Genomic DNA, 16152 nt, shown 5'->3' with positions numbered 1-16152 from the left:
CCTACTTCATTTTATGTGCCCAAATGGCAGTTGCCCATCTGTGCAACTGCAATTTTGGGGACTTATGCACAGTTTGGGATCCTACTTCCTGTGCAGTGTGCATGTGCAGTAGGTGGCATGTTGGCTGGGCAAGTATGCAGCACTGTATACACTTTCAAATCCACACCACCCAAGAATAGGATCTCAAACTGTTCAAGTGCCAAAAATGGCTGGAGAACTGCCATTTGGGTATGTGAAGTGAACCACGATTCTGCCCTAAGTGATTCTCCAAAGGTCTTGCAAGTCAGTGGCAGAGTAAGGAATGTAACACAGCTAATGCCCTAACCATTAGATTATCCTTCCTGCCATATGTGTTTACAGTACATATTTCACCCAGGTCTTTTACCTAATTAGTGATCCAGCGCAGCCCTGCCTACATTCAGAGATTTGATAGACTCTCATCCCCCTTAAATTTGGTTTTGTTGGCACTGTGATTATTAAACACACTTAGACTTCTAAAAAATCTGAAACTATGTGGGTGTGATTTATATACACAGCCCCTGACAGCTTCCAATTATTTGAATATGAGTTTGCCTGTGAAAGTACTGAATAAAAATGAGCAAGGGCTTTACCACTTTACTGCCTCTATAAATAAGAATAAAGATCCTTTCAAAAATGCTGAATACTGTATAAAAATGGAATTACCTTCTGCAGTTCTATTCCTTGATCTAGTGCTTCTCCTAAGGAGCCACAGACATTAGAGTCTGAAAAAGACCTCTAACATCAAGTAATTCATTCTCCTGTGTCAGTGTAGAACTGGCCTCTATGATATTCAACTACCTAAATCTTGGTCCAGTTTTATGCAACTATCTTACTGTAAAAAAACACAGGGTATCCCAAAGATTTATTTTTGTTACTGGATTTAGCTACATTGGACATGGCTCCCAGTTGCTGGAACTGAAGACTTGCCAGGTTGTGCAATATTTAAATGTTAATTACATTATTAAACTACACTCTGCAAGCAGGTCTGTGCAACAAATGGGCTTGTGGTAAAGTGACAGCATTGCAAATGCAAACAATACCACCACAAAGAATGTATTTTATTACTATAAATAAGGTGGAAATATAGGATCAATGAAATACTTGCTGCTTATTAAACAGGCAGTAAAGGGATTTTAAGTGGGTTCTTGAGAGGAAACCTCCTTTCAAAGGCCATTGCTTGGCTGTCCTATGAAAGCAGTAGTTCCTGCAGCAATGGTACCTACCACCTCCCTCTGAACAGAACATTTAGATGGCAGATACTCCCCCATATACACAAACATCACCAGCCCTTTCTTGGTCTGCCTCCAGCCCTAAGACCTAAAGTCTCTCTTGTATGTTGGGATGAAGTAAATGCATGAGGAACGCCTCTCCATGGCCCTGCTAGCTAGAACTTTGGAGGCTTGTAAAACCTGAATTTACAGGAAAAGGGAAAAAGATTTGTTCCAAGCCTGTGCAAGCCCCTCTAGTTCAGTGCTCAGGAATTAGGATCAATACTTGTCTAGCCGGTTTCTTCCTCCTCCTCCTCTTATTATTAGTATTATTATTAATCTCACTGTAACCAAAAGGCTCAGAGAGGCTTACAATAATAGCAAAACAGCTTATAGATAGATAACAAGAGCAGATTCCCCAAATAGCAACCCTAAACTAGAAAACTCCAACACTGGCCCCATACACTTCCCTGCCTAACACCCAGAAAAGCAAACTCTCTTGCCAATCTCAACTGTGTTTCTCAACCACCATTTAGATTTACATATAATAAACCTCTTCTCACTTTCCCCGGCCCTGCCTGTCCACTCCATTGTCTTCCTTCACATCCAGTGGAGATTCTTCCCCTACTCCACCACCCCTCCCAAGCCTGCAGCACCCCTGCTGTTCTACAGAGGGCCTGTGGCTGTCTCCAAAATAAAACAACATAAAATTCCTCCCCCCTATGCCCCAAGAAACACAACATAATTTTCAAAATAATTTTTACAGGAACAGAACACAATTTTACAGGACCAGAGCAGAAAAACCCTCCATCCCTGCCTCAGTCCCCACTGTCAAAGGGTGTCCTTTGGCCCTTTTGGAGCGAGCTTCTCATCTACTGTGGTAAACAGAATTTTGGTTTCAGATATACCCACATAACAAAACTGAAACACGTATGGTGGATGTGATTCTTAAATTTTCAATGTACACATAGGAACTAACATATATTTGTCAGGGGAGAGGAGGGAGATGTGGAAAGTTTTATGCATTTTAGGTGCCAGTCCTCTTCCTGAGGGGGGGGGGGGGGGACAGGGCCCTCAGGCCCCCACATACATGACACTTCTGATGTGTGGGATTAGGATTGCTACTGAAAAGCATCTTCTGCGCTTCTGTTTAATGTGTACTGAATCTTGGAGGTGAGGCAACATAGCTGCTATAGAGATAGGGTTTAAAAACAGCATGGGAGCACGTCCTCAGAGATACATCACTTCATTTCCAGGATGAAGTGTGCACTGAGTAAGAACGAGTGGGCAGGGCATGATTCGCAGTGCTGTACTCAAGTTTGGCATAGAGACATGTCAACTGAAGCAGAGATTATCTCATAGATCTTGCATTCCACAAATATAGATAGGTTACCTCTTACTCTTTTCACAATCTTTACGTATCCTTTCAGCAGCAACATCAATTGCATATTCTGAAACGGATCTATAAGGAAAATTTTAATTCATGCTTAACTGTTCTTTATGCAATTTAAAGTCTGAAATGAGGAATCAACATTACTGGACCTCTACTGTATGCTGAAGAACCATACTAAGAGAATTTCTGGCCCTGGGCTTTACAGGACATTATGTGGTTTCATTGGACAGGTATCACCAATAAATACCTGGTTCAATGAAACCACATTCTCAGTAATCATGAATTACAGCAGATTGGACCAAAAGCTTCTGTCTATCCATTGGCATCTTGAAGATTTATAGCATCACCTACATATGACATTGTCTGAGCATTTCCCATTCTTCTGCAGACTGATCCTCACAACACCCATCTTACAGATGGGAAATCAAGGAAAAGAAAGGCTACAAGCAGAATCTTATTTCACTTTACTACAAAAGGAAATACAATTCCTTTTGTATTTCCTGTTACAAAAGAAAAATAATGGTCAGCCCTGACAGACGCAATGCCACTGGGGGATAATAAAATGGCTAGCTTGGGTTTGAAAGTGTTCAGGAACATTTTTGGATTCATCTTTCATAGTTTCTTTACTAAGTCTGAACCAGGAACTAATTGTGTTTTAGGTTTTACTGGGGGCATCTAGAAGAGACACTTAGCACAGAGTTGCCTAATTAGTAAAACATCACCATCTACATGAGCAGTGCTAATTGGGCTGGAGTAAACTAACTCTGCCATAGGATAGTGCTGTCCCAAACAAGCACTATTCTATGACAGAATTATTTACTCTGCTGCAACACACATGTAGACAGTGAGTGGAGCTGGCTGGGTCATGAGGGTGCTACAGTGTGGAACTGCCTGCCAGCTAGCCCTGAACTGTAGCACCCTCATGCCCTAGCCAGTTCCTCCACAGCAGTGAGCTGGCAGGCTGACCCCCTGTGCTGCCCTGGCTCAATGTGCTGCAATCCCAGGCACACATGTAAACACTGCACCAGGAGCAATAAATTGCACCAAAGTTAATTGCATTGCATTAATATTCATACATGGACATGCCCACAAAGTATAATATGCACTGCTGTGGTTCTCACCTGATTTCAAATTTTAAAAGATTCAGGTTCAAATTAAAATGTAAGGCTACTTCTTGTTTATTCATCAGACCAGTTCATCCATCAGTTGTCTTGTTACCACTCCTTGAGATGAAATGGCAACAGAACACATCAATCTGAATGCCTTCAGGTTTTAGTGGTAAATACTAATGAGAATTGTGATCCTTATTTACTTCCACTTGATTTTGCTGATGCATGTATTTATGATAGTTTGGATCAGGTCTCAAACTTTTGAATAGTTTATTTGAACTAAGCAGAAACTACAGACCTACTGTGGTTCATTCATTTGTAATGATCAGTCATACTGTTCCAAAATCCCACTAATTCCTTATTTTAAATCTATTATAAATATTGCTTAACAGGATTAAATTAACCACTGCTGAAACTCTCATAAAGATGAAGGAGTTACACCAAGGATAACTTTGAAATTATATGTTTAAGTCATTATTTGTGGGCCAGAAGAATATTTATTCTCAAAGGTATACTTTATTTATGCACTTCTTTCTGAAAAGCAAAATGCTCATTATAAAGAACAGGACATTTTAAGACTGCTTGAGACAACATGGAATTTTGGGGGGGAACTGAGTACTTGATAAGGGGAAAAGTTATTATTTCCCACAACAAGATATTTTGTTGTATTTGTTATATTCTGAGAAATTTCCCCATGAAAAATCTCAATGTGTTTCCAAAAATTCCAGTGATGTTTAATCAGATATTTAGAATTTCCAGTATTAACTAGAAGTGCTGCCAGTGGAAAGTTGGACTTCTAGCAATATGATTTTTGTGTTACTAAGGCAGGCTTGCTTGTTGTTATAAGGTGCTATTTCCAGGAATTTTATTAAAGTGGAAATGGGGATATGATGGTTTAATGGCAGGTGTGTATATTGATATCCAGGAGTTATAAGCCAATCTTGAGAGGACTTAGGCACCTAAAACTTCAAGAGTTTGGGTATTATAGGTATATAATCCCCTTAAGCTCCTTTGAAAAGCTCAGCCTTGATGTTTATGTGAACTTCTAGAATCTCTTTAACCTATCAAATAGGTTGTACAATGTGCTACCAAATAGGTCCTATACAATGTGCTTAGGGCCCTCAGCTCGCTTGATTTCATTTGGGAGTGTAGAGAGTTCAGCATCTCCCAGGAGCTCTTCAGTGACTTGTAGCATTAGTCCCTTAGAGATAATGAATGAAAGAAATGAATTCTAGTGGCCCTCCCTATTGTGGTTCCAGACAGATCCTTGAAATGAAAAGAATTCCTTATGAAATCCTGGCCCTATTGAAGTTAATGGTAACGCTTTCATTGACTTCAAAAGGAACAAGACTTCATCCTAGGTAGCCATATATTTAGAACTTCTAAAAAGGTAAATTCAATTCAAACAATTAACGTGGATTTAAAGATGGATGGATGCTTAGTGCAGCTAAACTAACCACTAAGTTTTTTAGGTCACCCACTCCTAGAAGGTCAAACTACTGCTGCAGCCATACTTGCTTTTCAGACTGTATTTGGCAATAGCTCTGCTAACACGACTATTACATGTGTTCCTTGCATATTAGACTCTGTGCACATGTGGGAAAAATCTTTAGGGCCAGATTTGCAAGAGGGCTCAAAGCCCATGTGCTGCCATGTGTTTTCAATGAAGCAACTAAGTGCTGGGAACTTCTGAAAACTTGGTCACATTGTTATGTGCCTAATTGGAAGCTGAACACTTCTGTAAATATAGTCAGTGGTAGAGGCAGTGTGAATGCCTTCTCTTTGCTGTCATATGTATGCATTAGTACAGTAAACTATTTGTACTGTAGCATTTCTATAGAAGCTTACTGAAATAAAAAACGGAACATAACTGTTAAGTGAAAGATGATCAGAGAAGCCAAAAGGAGCCTGGGGAAGTAAAACAGCTATTCATGCACTAGTGTGAGCAAACAGATAATACTGAAAATATCAGTCATCATAAATATCACCATCACCCCCAGTTTCATTTGTAGATTTCCTACTGGATTAGATTCTTCACTGGTGTAAATATGACTGTACTGAAAATAAGGAAAATATACTGATTTAAACTGAGGATCTGGCCCATTTTTTCCAAGGTTGAGACACTCTATTTTGCCATTCCTTTTTTCTGTTTCCTTCCCAGTTCCAAGGACAGGAGCACTGGGGATAATTATCACACCACTTGACAGTAGTTGAACATCAGCCCAAAGACTTGATGCTGCTACTTCAGTCACAGCAGCAGAGCACAGAATGGCTTTAATGACCTCCCTCCTGCCCCTCTCTTGAATGGAACACTCAAGAAGTCCTGCCAATTGTCCAGAGTGGTTGCCAATGTTCCGCTGGAGAAGTGCCCTGCCAGTGCCTGGTTGGCAACAACCAGCTGAGAATATGATAGCCAGCCATGTCTTAGATGTCAAATTCCAATTGGACATCAAAACTTCAAAAAGAAAGAGAGAAGGGAGGAAGAAAAATGCTTTGATCCCAATTTTTGTTAGCAGCCCCATATATGCCAGCAGGACAGCAATAGTAGAAAAGATTGAGCAAGAAATATGGGCATGAAACTGATCTATGCCATAAAATAAATTGTGGCATTGGTCAAAGTGAATAACGAAGAATAAAAGCTTCTGGTGTCACTTGAGTTCCATAAATGACCTTTGGTTTTTCAAGACAGCATAGTAGATCAACTTCATCCCTAATAGAACTCAGTGGAGTTCAGGAAAATTATGCTAGGAAGATGCTTGGTCAAGTCCCTACAACTTCAAATGCAAAGACATGGAAACAATGTTTACAAGAATAAACTCTGAAAAGAAAATAATTTCAAACTGCTGCTTTGTAAGTGCTTTCACAGGCCTAGGCTACACTGCAAAGTTCTGCCAGCAAAACCTGGAGTGTGTCCACATCTGAAGCTCCTCCATAGCAACAGAACCCTTCTTTCTGCCAGCAGAATCATTCCAGTTCTGCAGAGTGGTGTAAGGCAGCCAGCTGAAAGCATGTGTAGATATTCCCTTGCCTTCAGCCAGCTACCATGGTCCCTTCTCAGCCGGTATCTTCCAGTGTGCACTTTGTGCTCTGGAGCTGTCAAACGTGCCTCAGGGTGCATGTGCTTTGGTGACTGGGAGCAAGGAGCTGCTGTCTGCTGGTGGCAGAGAAGGCTAAGTATAGAAACGGCCTGTGCCAGTTGCCATTTTCTTTTGAGAAGGCTCGTTCCCTGTGATCCTTACTTTCAAGTCATGGGATGTTTTCCAAGACCATAAACTGTGTCAGAGGGTGCCCATGACTTATGCATGGTCACTCTATGAACTTTCCAGGGCTTGCTTTGCAATGTTCCAATTGTGTACATAGTTTTCCATGACTGTTTCCAAGGTACGATGGCAAGACTGGGTTTAAAATGCATGTATGTTTTGAGAGGAAGGTCTTACAGACGGTTTGCTGAATCTGAATATATATCTGATTGAGCTTGTGCACATTCCTTATTTATAATCATAAAATGCCCCAAATTTGTTTTGTCAGAAATCTCAGACTTGGGTAGTGTTTCCCACCAGCGCAGAATGTGAAACCAGCTAAAGGCGCAAGTCTTTCTGTGTAGAGCAACTTATGAGAGAGCTCTTTCTTCAACAGATGGGAGAGCCCCTGCCATGCACAGACAGATTTGCTTCAGGTGGGTAATTCTAAAATGCCAGTCTTGACAGAATCCCATAAACTGACTAACATAGCCGGTGGGTGGTGAATTGGCTAGAGGGTCGCACCCAAAGAGTCGTGGTAGATGGGTCGGTCTCGACCTGGAAGGGTGTGGGCAGTGGGGTCCCGCAGGGTTCGGTCCTTGGACCGATACTCTTTAATGTCTTCATCAGCGACTTGGATGTGGGAGTGAAATGTACTCTGTCCAAGTTTGCGGATGACACAAAGCTACGGGGAGAAGTGGACACGCCGGAGGGCAGGGAACAGCTGCAGGCAGACCTGGATAGGTTGGACAAGTGGGCAGAAAACAACAGAATGCAGTTCAATAAGGAGAAATGCAAAGTGCTGCACCTAGGGAGGAAAAATGTCCAACACACCTACAGCCTAGGGAATGACCTGCTGGGTGGCACAGAGGTGGAAAGGGATCTTGGAGTCCTAGTGGACTCCAAGATGAACATGAGCCGGCAGTGTGATGAAGCCATCAGAAAAGCCAATGGCACTTTATCGTGCATCAGCAGATGCATGACAAATAGGTCCAGGGAGGTGATACTTCCCCTCTATAGGGCGTTGGTCAGACCGCAGTTGGAGTACTGCGTGCAATTCTGGGCGCCACACTTCAAGAAGGATGCAGATAACCTGGAGAGGGTACAGCGAAGGGCAACTCGTATGATCAAGGGCCTACAGACCAAGCCCTACGAGGAGAGACTAGAGAAACTGGACCTTTTCAGCCTCCGCAAGAGAAGGTTGAGAGGCGACCTTGTAGCTGCCTATAAGTTCATCACGGGGGCACAGAAGGGAATTGGTGAGGATTTATTCACCAAGGCGCCCCCGGGGGTTACAAGAAACAATGGCCACAAGCTAGTAGAGAGCAGATTTAGACTGGACATAAGGAAGAACTTCTTCACAGTTCGAGTGGCCAAGGTCTGGAACGGGCTCCCAAGGGAGGTGGTGCTCTCCCCTACCCTGGGGGTCTTCAAGAGGAGGTTAGACGAGTATCTAGCTGGGGTCATCTAGACCCAGCACTCTTTCCTGCTTATGCAGGGGGTCGGACTTGATGATCTATTGAGGTCCCTTCCGACCCTAACATCTATGAATCTATAGCCTCCCAGGGGCTTCATGCCACTTGCGTAGGATGTGATGCATTTTTCTCAGTGGATCAGGAGAAAAGAAAGAACGTTTCCTCCTTTCTCTGTAAAGATTCCCCAAACTACTTTTCCTTCCCTACTTGGACCACTTGACTCAAAGCCCATGGAAGTCAAAGGCCAGACTAATTTCTCTCAATGGGTTTGAGATTATGCATATAGTGAGCCCACTGGGGGCCTTTTCACTTGAGTAGTTTCTGCAGAGGGCAGTGGGAGGCGGGGTGGGGGGAAGGGGTTTGGGCTTCTTTCTTCATAGATAGTTAAACCCCCTGCTGAGTTCAGTGTGGACTATGGAGACCCTACGACATAGCTCACTGATAAGATTTCTTTAACTGTGAATCTAGGTTCATTTTCTGGCCAAATGCAAGGTGCAGTTTTTAAAACTGATTTCATATAATCTGGAGGGAGTCAGGACCTAGTATCAGAGCAACACCTTTGCTTACTAGCTTAGACATTTATATGGTGTCACTGCCATTGCATCTAAGCACCTGATAAATAATGAATTAATATTCACAAAGGCCTAAAATGGTATTACTGTGCCCACATTAAAAGTAACAAACTGAGGCCCAAAGGCAGAAGAGTCGGTGGCAAAGCTATGAACTCAGCTCAAGTATTCTAGGCTTAAATCATGGCCACGTTTACATGAGCATAGACATTTGGTTCCCCGGGGACAACTAGCAGCAGGACATCTTGTGACACTGCTAGTTGTCCCTAGGGAACAACTGTGCCACCACACGTCTTCTGGCACACGGCCAGTTACTCCGGGTAAGGTAGGGGAAGCTGGAGCCAGCACTGGGCTTGCCCCAGAAGCCTGACCGGGGTTTCTGGGGGTGTCCTGGGGCTGCAGCAGTGGCGATCCTGCCGCTTGGAGCCTGGCCGGCAGCCAAAGCATGCCTCTGGCAGGCCAGGATCCAGTTTTGAGCAGTGCACATTGCCCCTGTGTGTGCCAGTCCACCTTTTTTTTAACCTCTTTTTTTGATCCCAGGACATCCAGGGGTCAAAAAAAAACCCAACCCTCCACGCTGCTCCCTTGCAGCTGAATATGTGCCATGTGGTCCTGCAGATGTGCCTGCAGCACCACATACAGCACTTAGGCACTTGTCTGGATGTGGCCCATGAGACCAGATTGCAGAAGGTTCCTTTCTTTGTGGTTCTGGGTCCCTTAGAGGAAGCATCAGTTGTAAAATCAGTGATGGTGAGAGCATATGTGATCAGAAAAGTAATGCAGTTCAGGGAAATAAAGGAGCTAAATGAAGGAGTATGTGTATATATGTGCAAATGTATGTATATCAGGGGACAGGTGATAGGGACTGTTTGTTGCTGCATTTACCTACAAAATCAACACCAGGTGAATGCAAGTTGCTTTCCCTTACAACTTTCACCTGTTTTGAAGCAATAGGCATGATTCTCCACTGTGCTACATCAGTTGTATGTGGGGTAACTATAGATTTCACTGGAGTTACAATAACATGACATTGATTTAACGAAGCATGGAAGAAACCGCTAATGTGACTTGAGTTTCTGCTAAATTTGATTCTGAGTTTCTCATGGGAATTACATTTAGTTGCACATCTGAATTTGGCCCCAAATGCCAGATTCTGATTTTTATGAAAAGCTGGAATAACTCTGTTCAATCAAGTGGAATTCCAAATGACAGAGCCACTTTAAACTTATATAGATTAATGGTGTTCCTAGCAACAGGAACCACATGAAAGCATTTTGCATAGCTTCTCATTCCTCACCAACTCCACACATGCAGTTTAGCACTCTGCAGAAATAAATGGAACATGCTCCTCAACCCCCTGGCTTTTTGTCATGTGCCACCCAGATCTCAACTATCACAAAAATCACACAAGAGGCCAGGCTACTCAATGCAAAAGCATAGTAAGGGGAACTCTTCTCCCTGTCAATAAGCAGTTTGATTGAAATGTAACTGTGTGTGTGTGTATATATATATATATATATATATATATATATATATATATATATATATATATATATATATATATATTCCAGTGAAATCTATAGTATATATATATATATATAATATATATATCAGCATTCCTCTTTATATCTTTAAGTCTTTCAGAATTAGAATAGAGATGAAAAATTCCTTGTGTTGGTCTCTGGCTACAAGTATGGTCAGAAGTACTAATACAAGGCTTTGATTGCTGCTACTCTAAGGTAATTCATGGTAGATCCTATGCTCTCTGCTGGAGCATGTGTGCTGTTCCTGTTCATTTATGGATGCTAGAAACCATACTTAAGACAGTTTGTGCCTTTGTACAAGCCGTGCTCTGTTGGTGATTAAAGGGAAATGAACACAAGGTGAAGATCATGGAAGAACAGCTATATTATTGCTACTCACTGGCTTCAAAAGAATTAACACAGATTTACCTTTGCATGAGATAGGAATCAGGTCCAAGGTATTTGGGATGCTTTAACTTACAGTCTAAGAAGGCATAAGCAGGGTTAAATAAAGTATCCTCCTCCCTTGCTTTACTTTAAAACATCATCAGTATGTCACACCAAAAGAGCTCATGACTCTTTCCTAAAAATAGCACATTGTACCTGTGGTCTTGGATAAGCTTTCTTTTCTTTGAAATTGTATGGATAGTGTTATGCTGTGCCTCCATCCAGAGCTGTGCTCTGGGTATCATTGAAATGTTTGATGTGCACTGGAATCTTTATTCAGAGAGATGCCTTATAGATGTAGACTGTTACTTTTCTATTTATTATTTTTATTAGTATTGCTGATGGATCTACTGTATATACCCAGTGCTGGTACCATTGTATAGTGTATACACTCACTGTGACAATGCATGGGGCACTGCTGTAGCTGGGAGTCCTGTCAGACGATGGCACTTATAGCTGTGGCAATGTGTGGGGTGCTGCCATGGCTGGGAATCTTGTCAGCTGCAGGGCTTGCAGCCATGGCAACACATGATGCAACCTATGGCTGGTAGCCCCATCAGCTAATGGGGCTCCCAGCCATGGGGGCACAGCTATTGCTACACTTTCAAATTAAAACTGGGTAGAAACCAGCTATAAAGTTGTTATACATTGCCAAGCTCTAATTTGATATCTGGTTGGACCTTTTCATGACATGATAGTTACTTTGTACATGCAGCTGGTCTAAATTAATTGTGCAATTAACCAGTTAATTGCATAATACATGTAATATGTAGAGGGGGCCCGACAGTCATGGGGATAAAGTTGGGAGCTCCTAACAAGTTCCTTTCAATGGTTCTAGGTTTGAAAAAAAAATGTAGATATAAAAAAATCTTGGGGATTACACGTGTAAGAAGATTATTGGGTAGTAAGGCTGTGCAAAGCTTTGGTCCCTGGTTCGATTCGGCAGAGATTCGGCCTGATTTGGTGGCCGAGTCTCTGAATACAAATTGGATCAGGAGACCCTTAAATCTCTCCGAATAAAATTGGAACCCTTCAAATAGATTCAGAAAGATTCGGAAAGATTTGGCTATTTGGGCATAGACACAGCTTTAAATGTTTTTTCTACATACCTCAAGGTACCAGGCAGCTCATGAATGCTGTGATGGTGGGGCAGATGGAGTGTCCCACAGGAGTGCATGAGGCTCAACAGTGCGCTCAGCAGCAGATCCGGATGCAGCCCAGAAGCACTTCCGGTCCACTTCTGGGTCTACCAGCAAGTGTGGTGCCCCCACTCCCCCAGCTCAGTGACTAGTGCCTCCTGGGTCTGGGGGGCACCCAGGGCCCCCCCGTGGCCGATCACTGAGCCAGGGGGGAGCATGGGGGGCCCCCTGCAGGCTCCCTTGCAGACCCGGAAGTGAAAGTATTTCCGGTCTACTTCTGGTTTTGCTGCTGAGCACGTGGGGGGCCCCACTGCGCTCCTGTGGGATGCTCCATCTGCCCCAGCATTGCAGCCTGTAGGAGCTGTGCCTGGTACTTTGAGGTATGTAGAAAGAACATTTAAAGCTGTGTCTATAGCTGAATCACTGATTCTCTAAATCAGCATTGAATCTTCAGCTTCAGATTCAGCCAAATCAAATCGAGGACAGTGATCCAAATCAGTAAATCGAATCACTGTCCCTGATTCAGCCTGAATCCTAATCAAATATGGCCCATTCTGCACACCCCTACTGCTAAAATTACTATATAAAATGGGTAGCATCTTCTGTCTCCATTCCATGGTGAACCTCTTAACACGTGCAGGACAAGGCTCTCCTGCAAACTACAAAGTTCCTCAAAATGACCTGCTGTGTACTTCATGAGGTGGAAGAAGTTCACTTTTGTGCCCCTCCTAAACTTCAATCCAAAAAATCTTTGAAGATCCATAGGGGAAGAGGAATCTTATCTCAGCATTCCCTTTTGTCTACATATTCTAGATACTCAAACTAGATTATAGATACTAAATACTCTAAGATGCAAAGTGCTGTGATAGTTGAGAGCTGCACAACAAGTGGAAACCTCTGCAATTACCCATAAAGGATTAAAATCAAGGGTGCCAACTATCTGTAAATGGCTAAAAACTCTTGTCCATAAAAAAAGCAAAAAACAAAAAAAGCCCAAAGCCATATGAAGCTCGATTGAAGCTCCAGTTGCCTGAACAAGGCTGAATGTTGGAGGACAGGCAGTGCAGAGTAGTGCCACCTGGTATCTGAGGGGGTGTGCAGCACCCTGCATGGAGCTCTGTCAGGGATTTGCGGCCCACAGGAACCTCTGTAGCCCTCCTTCCCCTTAGCCGTGTACTTCTGCTGCTATGTCCCTGCTTGTAATGCTGCTGGGGCTCAGGTAGGCAGGGCTATATAGCTCCATGCAGGATGGTGAGGGAGTGGTGTGGCTGAGATGAAGCTGTAGGGCCAGATCAGGCAGTGATACATGCTGGGATGGGGGAGCAGGGCCAGCGGGGCAGGGGTCAGATTGAAGGGGCAGCACATTGCAGGTGAAGTTGGAGGTATCAGGGTGTGTGGTATGCAGGGGACCCCTGGAGTGGCAGCAGCACAGTAAAAAACAATTGCTGCAGTCAAACAAAGTTGCCAACCCCAAACATTTTGTTTTACTGCTAATCTAACTTTTTATTGACAGCCAAACTTTTTTACTACAGTTGGTGCTGAACTCCTGAATTTGAACCCTGTCCTTGTTGCTGCCATTCAGGGCCTGGTACATTTACATTACATAAAACATATGTTTGGCAAAGTGGGAACTCCCCGACCGGCCACAGTGCTGGTCTCTCACCTGCCTTTGGGCACGCCACCTGCGTTTTCTTCTGCCATGCCTTGTTGTTAAATAATTATGGTCTTAATTAGGTGGGAGGCTACCCTTTGAATGCCCTGTTCTCCTGGGCCTACGTATGTAGCTCCAACCACCCCTGTACTGCATCCCAAGCCTTGCAGAAGACATCCAAATTCTTAATGTCTTTGGCCCCACACTGGGTCCCATAACACTGTAGCCTGGACCCCAATTAGATCCCTTCCCATCAGGTGGCCTATTCTACCCTCATTGTGGGCTGCCAAGCTCCGTGCACTCTTCTCCCTCTTGGGTGTGGCCCTTCCAAGATCCTTGGCCACACAGGCCCTAGCATCACCTCCAGGGCCAATCAGAACCCCAGGCCCCCAGCTCTGGGTGTCCCTCGCAGTGGGCCCCTGGCCCTTTAGACCCTTCTGGACCTGGCCCCAGTATTCACCAGTCAAGGATGCCTGGAGTCAGGCTCCTGAGCAACTAGCCCATATTCTCTTACATGGGTCTGCCTTCTCAGGCCCTACTACAGGGTTACCCACCCAGTTGTGGGGGCTGGGGTTTTAAGGTACCCCACACTCACCTTTCAACAGGAAGGTGATTGGCCTGGCATTTCTTGGTGACTCTCCTGCCACATCCCAGCAGGATGCAGTTTCAAGTCATGCCCAGGACCAAGAAGCCTCCTCTTTCCCCATAGCTTCTCCCTCACCTCCAAACTGTTGCAGGAACAGCAGCTTCACCAGGAGATGTTCCTTCCATGGTGTCAGGTAGCAAACTGCTGCATCCAGCTCTGCTGGCCTAGATCTAAAATGGCCACTCATCAGAGATGGGACATCACCTGCTGCCAGCTCTTAAAGTGGCAGACACCAGATGTGCTCTGCCACCCACCTTCCCCCTTAAAATGGTTCCTGGGGGAGGCTTTTCCCCACTGCTCTGCAAGCAAGCTCCCATAGAGCTTGTAACAGCCCCAGAACGGCGAGCACCCCACTGGTGCTCCACCATATACCTTCCCCCTTTAAAAACATGACCCTCAGGGTATCTCCTGGCTGCCTTCATTGCTGGCTTTTCTCTAGCTTGCTGCTATGTGTGTCATGTGGTGAGCACCCGCACTGTGCTCTGCCACAATATGTCAGTAAAAAAAAATTTCTTGGGTTGGCAACCCTGGTTATACTCTAAACATATCCCCCACTTTCATGGTAGATTTTTTAGGGTATGTGGAAGGTTATTTCTTTTAATCTCTTACAATGGCATGGCAATAACCAATACATAACAGCAAAAATCATATCAAGTGCCTTGAGTAAGGTATTTAATGGACCCTGTTAGTTAATTGGCCATGACACCATCTGAGGTGGAGATCCTGGACCAGCTCCAGATTATCCAAATAAGTAATACTCATTCACTGCTTGTATGCTAAAATTACTATATAAAATGGATAAATTGTCTAATTTGAAATAATAACTAATCCCCAAAGACAAATCTTTCTCTGAAGGTTCAGAAATATATCTGAAGGATAGAATCTGATCTACTGATTAGAGAAATGAGTAGACCATAATGGCTAGGTTTGTACTAGCTATAAACCTTCTATATGGCCAGTGCGTGTCACTATGGATCAGTGTTCCTGTCTATAAAGCTAGGAGAATAATCACTTTCTTATTAGGGATATGTAAGGCTTAATTATAAATTTTATTTAAGTGCGTATATAACTGTATCATGCAGGACTTCAGGACCTCAGTGGGGCTAAAAGAAACATTCTAAAAATGTGCACAATATTATCATTATTGGACTTACAGTCTTAGGGCCTAAGGGCATCTTTACATGTACTCTGAGGTGGAGGGCGCTTTCATTAGAGTGGCTCCAAGTATGCGTATTCAGTGCTTTAGTTAAAGTGTCCCTGCCACCATATTGAAGTGTGGGGACGCTGAATACACGTGAAGCAGAGGCAGCTCTGATGCATGCTAATTAGCATGTGTTGGAGCAGACATCTGGCTCATGTATAGGTGCCCTAGAAGTTTATTCTGCCCCTTCTGTGCTTCCTTAACCTTTGCAAACATCAGGTTGGTTCTTCATTCCCCTGTTCCATATGGAGTAACTGGATGTAAAATGCTACCAAAATCTTAGATGGCAACATCATACATACCTACTTTATATAAGTAAAAATTACCACTTTATGCAGGAAATCCAATCAAATTGGAAATACTTCTAAGAACAGGATGACCACACTAGATAACATAAGAGTTGACCTATTCCTTCATCTATATAAATGTTTTCAAATTCATTTTTTCTTACATAACATTTTTCTTCTTTTTCTACCCTGCTGGGGTCAATATAGGATGAAAAGAAAAGAAGCCAAACTATAAAAAGGAAGT

This window comes from Alligator mississippiensis, chromosome 9, assembly GCF_030867095.1.
Source record: "Alligator mississippiensis isolate rAllMis1 chromosome 9, rAllMis1, whole genome shotgun sequence".
NCBI classification, from domain to species: domain Eukaryota; kingdom Metazoa; phylum Chordata; order Crocodylia; family Alligatoridae; genus Alligator; species Alligator mississippiensis.
This window is presented reverse-complemented; position numbering follows the sequence as displayed.